Consider the following 12644-nt stretch of genomic DNA (forward strand, 5'->3'; position numbering starts at 1 on the left):
TCATTCCTCAGTGAAGGCCCCTTCCAGCTCTAGGATTTGTGGATTCTCTGAATATTTCTGCAATGCAGGTCAGAGGTAGGTTATCATCACAGCTTTTCCACAAAAGGGAGTAGAGAGTCATAGCAATGCAGGGTGACTGGTCCAGACTCACGCAGTGAATAGTTGGTTGGAGCCAACTCTAGAATCTAAAACTCCTTCAATTTCAGCATGCTATCTGTCTGATCTTAACTTCTTTATCTTACAAATGAAAAGGCTTTCTGTTGAGAGATGCATAATTATAGCTAACAAAACACCCTAGAATTTGCACAATGACCTACACAAATTCATGTGTACTTTGTTTGGCCAGGAACCATTGAGATCCCTATCACCACAGATTATGATTAAAATGGAAAAAAGGGGACATTGCTGATTAGAAATTCATAGTAATACAGCAATATTTAAGGAATCAGCTTTGAAATAGAAAAATCCAACATGATGGAAGAATCTAGAGAAAGAATGAGTTCTATATTATAATCAAGTCATTTCATGGAATTGATAGTTTCTATAATGCTTTCTATCCCAAGAATAATTCAATACTGTAAACATAGCCAACAATTTAAAGTGAATTGTGGGATCATAGGGTCATAAACTTGGTCCCCAAAGAGAACTTAAAGAAGTCTTTCCTCTTGCACATTAGGAGACTGAGTCCTAGAGCTATTTATTGCCTTGTTCAAGATCACACTGTACTAAGAAGCAAAGTTGGCATTGGTCCTCTAATTGTACAATCCAAAATTATTTCCACTGCACAACACAGACTATATGGCAGCTATCTTTAAGTATCAGAAGGAATGTATAGAGGAGGGGGATCAGACAATTTCCTTGGCCCAAGGAGGGCCCAGAGCAACCAGGGAAAGGTGGAGAGGAGAATTAAGTTTGCTTAAAGTAAGAATTTTCAATCACTTAGAGTTATCAAAACTGTAATGGGCTACCTTGCTAATAATAAATTTTAAGTGGAAGATTTATGATCATTTGTTTAGAGTAATAGAGAAAGGGGGCAGCTAAGTGGCACAGTATATAGAGCACTGACCTTGAAATCAGGAGGACCTGAGTTCAATCCCAGCCTCAGACCCTTGACACTTAACTAGCTGTGTAAGCCTAGGCGAGTCACTTAACCCCATTGCCTTGCCAAAAATAAAAAAATAAAAAGAATAGAAAAAGGATGATTGTATAGGTATGGTGGCCTAGATGATTTGTAATATCCCTTCTAATTCTGAGATCATATGATTCATTCAAGAAACTTATCTTCTATACATAATTGAGGTCTTTGAAGCCTGGAACCATGTGATCTCCTTGAATCTCCCTGAATCCCTAGCCAGTGTTAAGCACCAAGTTGGTGTTCAATGTATACTTGTTGAAATGAACAGGATCATTATTTAAGAAAACTCTTCTGTGGAAAATAAAAATGCCACCGACTGAGTTCAGTAAAGACCCCCACATGGATTTTTGAGCAATGCAATTTGCCATTTTTGAGATTATTTGAAAATCTCTTCTTGCTATTGAATATTGAATATAACCATTGGTACTTTTTTTTGGAATACATTCATTGAAACAGAAAATGTACTGTCCAGTGTCATACTTGCTACCTAGCAATAAACATGTCAAAATGGTAAAAAAGAGCAATCTCAATAAAAACATAACATATATAATCTATAAAGAAAATAATGATTTCAGTAGGAGAAAACATCAGCAAGGGAAAGGGATGGAGAGATTGTATTATTTAACCAGTGGTTTTAAATATTAAAGTTTTGAAGGGACCACTATGTAAAGTCTAGCTGTAATCATAAAAGCATAAGTAGTGCTATGGTATAATTATAACATATACAATTGTAGCTAAATGGGAGTCTTTAGCAGAGTATATGAATATACTAAAAGGAGCTGTGATTTTTCATTGTTGGCAATTCCAATCATTGTATAGATCACAATTTGTCTAGGAATCAACAGAAAAATTTTAGCAAGTTGCTTGAAGTTCACAGAAGTTAAAGGAGTTGTCCAGAATCATAAAAATGACAAGCATCAGATGTAGAATTTAAACCCATCTTCTAGACTGCAAGCCTCATATCATATCCAATATTATTTGCTGCCTCTATAACAAAGAATCAGGTTGGAAAAACAAAATAAACACTTTAAATTATTTGCTTCCATTTTAGTGGTAACACCTAATCTATGAATAGATTGTATTCCAAAAGTCCATTTCAGAGTGGGCTGTTTGGAATTCAGTATACTCACCCCATCACCCTATAAAAACAATCCATGCAATAGTACTGAATTTTATCTTATCAGATTTTACTTTTCTTTAACCAATTTCCTGCTACCACTTTTTCTACTATCCAGCCCAGAACTGGCCCATAAGTAAGACAAATTAATTAACAGGCATTTATTGCATGCCTCACACTTCACCAAGTACTTGGGATACAAAGACAAAAAAGTCACTGCCCTTAAAGAGCTTTCCTTCAAGTAGGAAGATAAAATATGCACATATGAGTATAGCTAGGTATTAATAAGTGCAAAAAATGAATCCCATTGAATGGTCATTTTTTTTTCCAAATTAGCAGTACATATTTCCATCAGGCTAGAACCAATAACCACATTTTTATATAATTATAATTCTGAATAGGATGAATTTGAGCAAACATAATCCTTTCAAGAATCGATTGTTTGTACTAATTGGGATGTAGTTGAATATACAGAATATTTTAAAAATAAATTTTAAACAATTTTTGGGGAGGAGTTACTAGTAACTGAGCACTCAGAAGTAGAAATGAGTGAGGAAAAGGCTAGAAGTCAGAGGAAAGGGTTGGCTCCAGGGAGCAACAGCTATAGGGGAAAGAGAAAGGAAGGGAGAGAATGGGTAATCCCAGCATCAGAATCCTGAAGATAAACTTATTCTAGGAGAATAATATTCCAAGTAGCTATCTGCATATAAGAAACATAATCAAAAAGCCTACATGTTAAAGGATCACAACAAAGAACTACTTAAGTGGCCGAGTTTTATATAAGCCAAAAATGATGAAAAATAATGTAAAGATGCAGCTTATTTTAATTTCTAAAGATGGAGAAAAATAGAATTATTTAAAGTTAATGTTCAAAAGAAGATAGCAGGTTATTCCTCTATTACCCATTTTTGATTCACAGAATCGCAAAACTTCATAGTTGGAAGAAACCCCCAAGGCCATATAACCCAACCTATACCTGACTGAAAACCCATTCTGCATCAACCCCAACAAATGTTCACCCAGCCTTCACTTGAAAACCTCCAACGAGGGGCACGTCATCAGGTTCTGAGGTAGCTGTTTCCACTATTGGATACCTCTAAGTATTAGGAAGTTCTTTCTTATATTTGTGTCTCTACTTTTAATGGCTTTTGAATGATGATATTGCAAGCCAGAATACAAAGGACTAAAACTGAGACATAAGGAAAAGGAAAGGAAATGGAGTTAATGAGCAGAAATGGAGTCAATGAAAATAGACTGGGGAGTTGTTTTGTTTTCTTTAAGACATGGCTGTGAAAGGGAGGAAAGATTCTATATCACAGGAACCTATTGTTGCCAGGTCTGCCCTCTGGGACCAAGATAAAACAACTCTAACCCCTCTTCAACACAACAGCTTCAAATACTTGAAGATAACTACTGTTCCCTTCTCCCCCTTCCCTTTGCTAAGAGAAAAATTCCTAGTTTCTTTAACTGATCACATGGTGTGGACTCTGCTTTCTTCACTATCCTCATTGCCCTCCTCTGAACATTCTCATTTGTCAATGTGGTTCCTAAAATGGGGTATCTAAAACTGAGCACAGAGTAGCAGTTGTGACCTAACCAGTCCAAAGCGTAACCATCACCTCTCATGTTCTGAACATTATGCCTATCTTAATACTCCCTAAGATAACATGAAGGGGATTTTGGGTGACCATATATACCAGATTAAGCCATACTCAGTATGCAGTATTCTAAAATCATCAGATAGTAAAAATAAATTAAAAAATAAAAATAATTTAATCTAGCTGCCATCTAGCCAATGATTTCCCTTCACAGTTATCCATATTAAACGTCATTTTAGTAAAAGTGTCCGTTGTGTCAGCTTGTTGATATCTTTTTAGATCATGGCAGAGTTATGCAATATTTCTGCTATCCCTCCCAGCTTTGTGGCAAATGCAATTTGTACATTTGATAAAATCGCCATCTATGACTTCATTTGAGTCAATGATCATAATGCTAAACAGTGTGTGGGAATAAGAAGAGATCACCGAGACGCTCCATTAAAGGCATCCTTGGAAGTCAATAACAATTAGAAACTTCCCTTTACATTCAGTCATTGAGCTAGTTTTGAATCTCTACAGATTCTTTTCAAGATTATACACGTAGATTGAACAGCCAACAGTGAAGGAAAATTGATAGTGGGAGACACACAAAAGAAAAGGAATATCCTGAACAGTTAGAAGGAGAGAAAGAGAAAGAGAGTGAGAGATGGTTAAATATAATATGTACATGAAAATATACATATATAGATATGAATACATAAATATGAATATTAAAGTCAATCATATTCATTTATGACAATATATGAACAGTACCACGTGCCCTAATCTATTACATACAACGATACACCAAAAGACAGTACAAAGAATAAAGGCATAACGAGAAGACTGAGAATAATAGCTGACATTTATGTGGTATTGTATAGTTTTACAAACACTCGATACATTGTCATTTAAGCCTCACAACAACCCTGTCAGGTATTATTATCTGAATTTTTACAGATGCAGAAATTAAAGCTTAGAAAGGTTGTGATTTTTCTCATGGTAACTCAGCAAATAAGTGTTATTATCAGAATCTGAACCCAAGTTTTCAGATTTCAGTTCTACCATTCTATCAACTATACCATGCTGACAAGGCTGATAATTCTTGTTAACTCCATCACCACAAATGATACTATACCTAGAGATATAGGAGTTAGATATCTAATTATAAGCTCAAAAAATCCAATCATCTGTATTATTTTTATTTTAATTAAAATCTAAATGAAATATGTTTTTTTTGGAGGATTAGAGGTAGGGTTCACCAGATTTTTAGCTTTGCACAGACCCATATATAAAAACAAAAAATAAAATAAAATAAAAATTATCAAATCCAGCTAGATGGGAAATTGCAGCAGCAAACAGCAGTCTCAATTGACAGACATACAACAGCAAGCCAACTTGAATTCAATGTAAAAGCATGTGTATTTCAAGATGAACAGACCATGCAAAACCCAGATAAAAATCATCAAGAAAAGATGATAACACACATGGTATCATCAGTAGTGAAGGAATAGTAGGTTATGGATTGCCCTTTTAATTCACACAGAAAGTAATGGCAAACAGCTGCAGCATGTTGGAAGACAAAGGGAAATGATAGATGGGTGAGTACAGGAGAGAACAAATATAGTAGTTATTTAAGGAGCACTGGGTGGAAACAAAGAAAAATATAATATGTGAACCTGTAAACTTGATTTTAGTAATAGAAAAACTGCTGCAAACATTCATCATGGGATTTAGAGAGAAACTGAAAAGGAAGACCTTTGATTACAGATAATCCTCCCTGTATCTCTCAGCCTCATCTAGCTTCCATCTGTTTGTAAATCTCATCTGAAAACAAAACTCTTCTCCCTTGCCTTTTCACTACACTCTGCCCTTGCTTTGATTTTCTTGCCATAGCTTCATAAGGCAAATGTTTAATTCCTCATGTGTTTTGGGATACATTCTATATACAAAATAAAGATTTGGGGGGATAAGGGGTGGGGCAGTGAATAATCAGCAGGATTTCACGTATGGATATACAATCACAATGGATTCTTAGTTACATCCTGTAACTCAGAACAGACTAGTGAGAAAACTATAAAGCTTTCAAGAAATCCTTAGTTATGTCATTTCATAAATGCAAAGGTTAAGACAGATGAAACACTACCAACGGATTCTTAAAACCAGAATCAGAAAGATGACAATATTTATATTTGACACCATCACCTTCTTCATTATTACATTTGGAGTCAGAAGACCCAAATTCTAATTCTGACTCTTGTCACTTCTATATGATCTCGAGCAAATAACTTCCTCTCTCCTAGTCACAGTGTCATCATCTGTAAAATAAGGGAATTGGATTTTATGGCTTCTAAGGCCCTTTCCAGCTCCTAAACCAAAAATCCTAATAAGTGTTGTGACTCTTTTCCTCCTTTCCTGCCTTTTGGACATCCTGCCTGAAGAAGACGAAGGTCAATAAAGAAACTGAGGGCCTTTTGTATTTTCCTTTGTTTCGTGATTTGCCATCACCTAAGAATTCACACCATTTGGCCAACCTAGTGAGGATGTGCCTATCTACACATACATGGGCTGATCATCAGAAAAGAGACAATATGCTCCTAGGCAAGTCACTTAAACATTCTGTGACTCATTTTCTCCATCTATAAAATGAGAGGATTGGATTTGATGGCCTCTAAGGCACCTTCCAGATCTAAATCTATAATGTTAATATAATATAATATATAACAATAATATATTATATAATATATAATGATAAATATAAACACAATAAATAAAATATATTATACATGACATATAAATATAAATCTATAATCTATAACTGTTCTTGAAGTCATTCTAAACATGATTGAAGTTTCTCCAGCTGGCATTTTATTGGTATAGTTTTTGAGATGCAGAGGCCCCTCTACTCCATTAGAAATTGGAGTAGTACTTCAATGGAGGAAAATTCTCTCATGGGTGTTTTATTTCTTCCCCAAGTCACCAGCTTTTACTGTAATATCAAATGGAGTGGGGGGGGGGAGAGAAGAGCTGATATCTCAAGTTCAGCAATTAATCACCACAGGTATGGACAAAAAGTAGAATGAAAGGAGGAATTTTTATGCTACCCAAAGTTTAGAGTCTTTACTGTACATCAGCAAGTGTGGATATGAGGGAGAATCTGAAAATGTTGTTCTTATGAGGACATTCACTACATTATCAGACAAGCAGAGATGGTTGTTATTTTAGTTATACCATAAATTGTGAAAAATGAAGATCATAGGAGCATTGAGAAGCTGTTTGGGAAATACAAGGGGGGAATCTCAGATAGGAGCAATTCAACAAATGCTCTTGAACAGCAAAGGATAAGGAGACCAAATACTTATTTGGGTTTATTTTGGAAAGCATTATTTAGCTGTGGGTCACTTAGTAGTAATGGGATGGTAAGCAGATTGTACAATGTTTTGTAGCTTCGTTTCCTTTATCTGAAAAATGGGGATAATAATATCTATCTTGCCAACTTTCTGGGTTATTGTGGAGGTTAAATATGATAATTTGTATGAAAGAACTTTTTAGGCTGAAAAGTACTTAAAATATTTAGCAATATCATAATAGATTGTAGCATCTTCATGCGGTATTCTCCATTAAATTTCAGTTATTTTTGAATAATGATCTATGTTATGCAATTCATATTCTTTCCAAATAACTAGAAATATTAGTGCTCATGTACTGAGTGCTGGACAATTTACTCCTTTCCCTTCCCTTCACCATTTGTGTAAATGTGAAAAATGAAGCACAGTAGCCTTATGAGGTAGCAAGTACAGATGTTGCTAACATCAGTTGACAAAAGAGGAAATTGAGGGTCAGAAAGGAGAGGTGACTTATCTCAAGTTTCTTCATTAGAAATTTGGCAGAACTGGATTAAAAAGAATTTTGGCTTAATCTAGAATGTGTGTATGTGTGTGTGTGTGTGTGTGTGTGTGTGTGTGTGTGTATATGTGTGTTTTAAACCATACTGTTGTTTAAAGTTGATATCATCCACTGATGTAGCAATTCCCAAATTTGGAATGAAGCTTCCTATGCATTCTTGAATTTTAGCATTCTTTCCAGACATGCAATTCAAATGATTATTGCTATTTTGTTTGACACAGAGACAATTGGGATAAATAAATAAATGTGTGTGTGTGTCTGTGTGTGTGGAGAGAGAGAGACAGACAGACATAGAGACAGAGACAATGTGTGTGTGCATGTGTGTGTGTGTGTGTGTGTGTGTGCGCGTGTATCAAAGCTTACCTTTCTATTGATATAATGAGGAAAGGAAGTTTTTTTTAAAAGTCTTTGTTAATATTTTTTGCTTCTTACATCACCATCGTTATCCCACATATTCTTCTCAGAGAGCCCTCTCATATGACAGATTTTTTTAAGAAAAAAAAAATCAGCACAACTGAAGAAGTCCAAAACATGTGCAGTGTGTAACACTTGTGGACAGCTTCCTGCACCTCTGTAAAGGGGTAGGTTGAGGGGATCTTCTCTTATCTCTTCATTCAGGTCACGTTTGACCTTTAAAATTTTGTTTCATTTTCTTTTGATTTTTTGGTGTGTCATTGTTCTTTCCCTTTACATTTTTGTAGTCACTATCATCCCACACATTATTTCTTACATTGTAGCAGTATTCTATTAAATTCAGATACTGAAGTTTGTTTGGCCATTCTCCCATTGATGGGCATCTCCATTGTTTCCAATTCTTAACCATTACCAAAAGTGCTGCTATAAAGATTTTGTAGTATCTGGGGACTTTTTTCTTATCAGCAGCTTCCTTAGAGTATAAGCCCATCAGCAGCAACTTTCAAAAAGATTTGAGAAAAAGAAATGTTATAGATTTAGAGCTAGAAGGGACTTTAATAACAGCTATCTAATCCAATCTTCTTATTCAATTCAACAAACATTTATTGATTCCCTACTTAATGTGCAAAGCTAGGTGTAAGGGTTATAAAGGAAAGAGAAGGGAATAAGCGTTTATTAAGCACCTATGATGTTCTAGGCACTATAAACATTATCTCATTTGACCCACACAACAATCCTGCAAGGTAGATGCTATTATTATCCCCATGTTACATTTTAGGAAACTGAGACAAACAAAAGTATCTTGCCCAGTAAATGTGTAAGGCCAGATTCAACACTCAGATCTTCCTGACTTCAAGCCCAGAGCCCCATCCACTGACCCACCTAGCTGCCTTAAGGAAACCATGGTCTACTGGGGAAACACATCTATACAAATCAATCATTACATATACATATATTTCATATGTATATATACACACATACATATATGTATATGTACATTACAAACACATGCCCCCACACAAAGGCTTTCAGGACAAAAGGAAGGCATGTAAACCTCCTGGGAAAAGACCATTGTAACTGGCAGTTATGCGATGATTGGTTATCTCTTACTGAAGAGGCAACTGAGGACCCAAGAAATTAAATGACTAGTCTGTAGTCAGGCAAGCAGTCAGTGAGAGAGCTGGAATGGGAAACCGAGTCTTCCTGACTAAATCCATTCCTTTCCCCACTGTGTCCCATTGTTTCCTGCAACTTTTAAACTGATTCTATTCTCACTCACATACTCAGGAACTTTGGAACACTTGATGGACTTGTTTTCACTTTTTATTCACTGGCACGACTTGACCGTTGCATTGTTAAAAATATTCTTTTTTTGTTCCTTTGTGTTGTTCCTCCTGCTAACTGTGATCACCTTGACTAGGCTTTTAGTGTCCTTCAAACAGCTTAGTATTTTGCTCAAGTTAAGACTAACAGCCTAGCCTAGTGCTAGAGCAAGAAGTAAACCTAGATGACCTAGGTTCTCCAGCCTAGGTTCTCCTACTATGCTTCATAGTAATCAAGATGATAAATGTTTAATAAGAAACATGTGTCAAGCACCATGCTAAGTACTCAGCACACAAATACAGCAGAAAGACAGTTCTTGCTCTCAAGAAGCTTACATTTAAACATATTGGAGGGGTGAGGGTGATATCCAGTTGTTTTAATCATGACTCTTCCTACCCCCATTTGGGGTTTTCTTGGCAAAGATACTGGAGTGGTTTGCCATTTATTTATCCAGTCCATTTTACAGATGAAGAAACTGAGGCAAACAGGGTTGTGTTTGCCCAGGGTTACTCAGCTGGTATCTGAGGTCAGATTTGAATTCAGGTCTTTCTGACTTCAGGCCAGGCTCCCTGGGCCATTTAGGTGCCCTTCCAATGGGGGAAGATAGCAAAGCAAAGAAGTTTTTAAAGATGTCAAGGGTAAGATTGAAAAAAAATGATTGATATATTCCTGGAAACAATACTTCTCAGCCACTGTTGTCATAACTGAAAATGGGAATTAAACAAATATACTAGGTTCATAGAACTTGACCTGGGAGGCACCTTAGAGGCTTTCCAGTTCAACACCCTCATCTTAACAAGTGAGGAAATTGAACCCATGTGAGCTTAAGCTATTTGCCTAACATTAGAGTTGTAATTTGAATCCTGGACCACTGATTATAAATAGAGTCCTTTTTCCTACTATTTTACCACTGGCAAGATGAACAACCAAAGAGCAGTTTATTTTTAACCTCATCCACCCAAAGTAATTGTATATTTTATATAATAGGTCCAGACCTGTTATTTCTTTAGTACAGATTATGTACAACTAGGCAAAGTTGTACTTCCACTGTCATTGACTCAACACTAGAATGAATGATTTTAACTAGATAGGAAGTCTAGTGTGCAAATTCCCTCTATTAATACAGATCCACAACAAATGTATACCTTATAGTGTTGACATGTTGTCTAGGGAACTCAGAGGTTAATTGATTTGCCCATAGACACTTATTTACTATGTGCCACAGGGAGGATTTGAACTAAGACTACCCTGGTTCCATCACCAGGCCTTTATCCATCACTCCATACTGACACTCTCTCTCAAAAAAAAAGTTCTACTAATAGCTTTTTAGAATTTAAATGTATTCCCAAAGTCTCAGAATGTGTCAATACGTATGTTTAAGTTTGAATTGGAATAGGTCGTATTTGAGTCTTTTGTCAAATAGATGTATAGAAATTATCAAATTTTATATCTATCTATCTATATCTATATGTATCTCTGTGTATATGTATATGTATATATACACACATATACATACACACATATATACACACATATATGTATACACATATATACATACATGTGTATATTGTATACGTGTGTGTGTGTGTGTGTGTGTGTGTGTGTGTGTGTGTGTGTGTATGGTAGAACTTTAAGATAGAAAATTCAGATCCTCCATTTCCTGGAGGTAGACCACTGACCCTAGCTTTATGTAATCAAATAAGATTCATTATTTGTTCTCTCTATCAGGGTTAGGGAACCCGTGGCCTCGAAGATGCTGTGTGCAGTTTGGATTAAGTCAAAGGGCTGAGCTAGAGGACCACATGTGCCTTGATACTGCACTTTCCCCACCCCTTCATATAATGTCCAAGACTGTGAATTACTTGGTGAGGAAACTCTTTTTTACCATTTCAGGACAGAAATTTATACTCCTAAGAGAATTGCCTGGAATGGTGACTCTAAGTGACTTGACCAGTTCACATAGTCCCTATGGTCAAGGGTTGAAGCCAATGAATCATTGAGCACATATTAGACACTATGTCTCAGTCACTGTGCTAAGTGCTAGAGACACAAAAAAGAAGGTGAGCCTTTCTGTCCTCATGAGTATTTATTGCTATTTTTTAACTGGAAACATATAGGGAGAACATAAATTTGATAAGTTACTCTGGTTAGTCAATAAGCATTTATTAAGTGATACTATGTGCTGGGCACTGTGATAGAAATATGAAGTGGGGAGGGGAAAACAGTCCCTGCTGTCACAGAGCTCATGGTCCCATGACATGCAAAACATATACAATCTATATTGGGAATGGTCTAACGGGGACAGCATTAAGATTGAAGAGGACTGGGAAAGGATTCTTGCAGAACGTAGAACTTGAGCAGAAAAGTGAATGAATCAAGGGAAGCTGGGAATTAGAGATAAGGAGGGTGACAGTTTTAGACATGAGGACCAGTCAGAGGCTAGATACATAGTATTATGCACGGAACAGCAAGGAGGTCTGTGTCATTGGGCTGCAGAGTACATGGAGGGAAGTAAAGTGTAAGAAGCCTGGAAAAATAGGAAGGAACTAATTATGAAGGGCTTTAAAGGCCAAAGCGGGATTTTATATTTGACCCTGGAGGTAACAGGGAACCACTGGAGTTTATTGAATAGGGAGGTGGCATAATCAGACCTGTGCTTAAGAAAGATCAGTTTGATAGCTGATATCTGCCAAATCAGCAGAGGGGAGGATGTACTGGAGGGGTCAGAGTCTTAAGCCAAGGAGAACAATTGGTAGGCTATTGGCAGAAAGAAAAAATGGGGGTGAAGTGAAGTTAGGAAAAGCACCCTCTACCCAACATCTTTTGACAGTATTAAACCCAGTACCATTCACTTCGTTATGTAATCAAATGCACGATTCTTTGTGTTCTGCAGATTGTTGTTGTTCACATACATCCTCACAGCAGGGATACCACTCAACAATGACAATAAAAAATCCCCACAGAATCACACAGAGCAAGATGATATCGGGATAGGAAGATGAACCAAGAAAAAGAACAAAATAGAGTCCAGTTCATGAAAAAGCTAGAGATTACAAAAATCATGAAATGATAAAAGAGATAAATTTTCCACCTAAAAGAATACAACTTTGCTATGAAATAATAGATCGTAATTGTCATTAAAAGGAATAAAGTTTAAAGCTCCTCTTTGCCC

The sequence above is a fragment of the Phascolarctos cinereus genome, unplaced genomic scaffold (genome assembly GCF_003287225.1).
Source record: "Phascolarctos cinereus isolate Bilbo 61053 unplaced genomic scaffold, phaCin_HiC Scaffold_1;HRSCAF=81, whole genome shotgun sequence".
NCBI lineage: Eukaryota > Metazoa > Chordata > Mammalia > Diprotodontia > Phascolarctidae > Phascolarctos > Phascolarctos cinereus.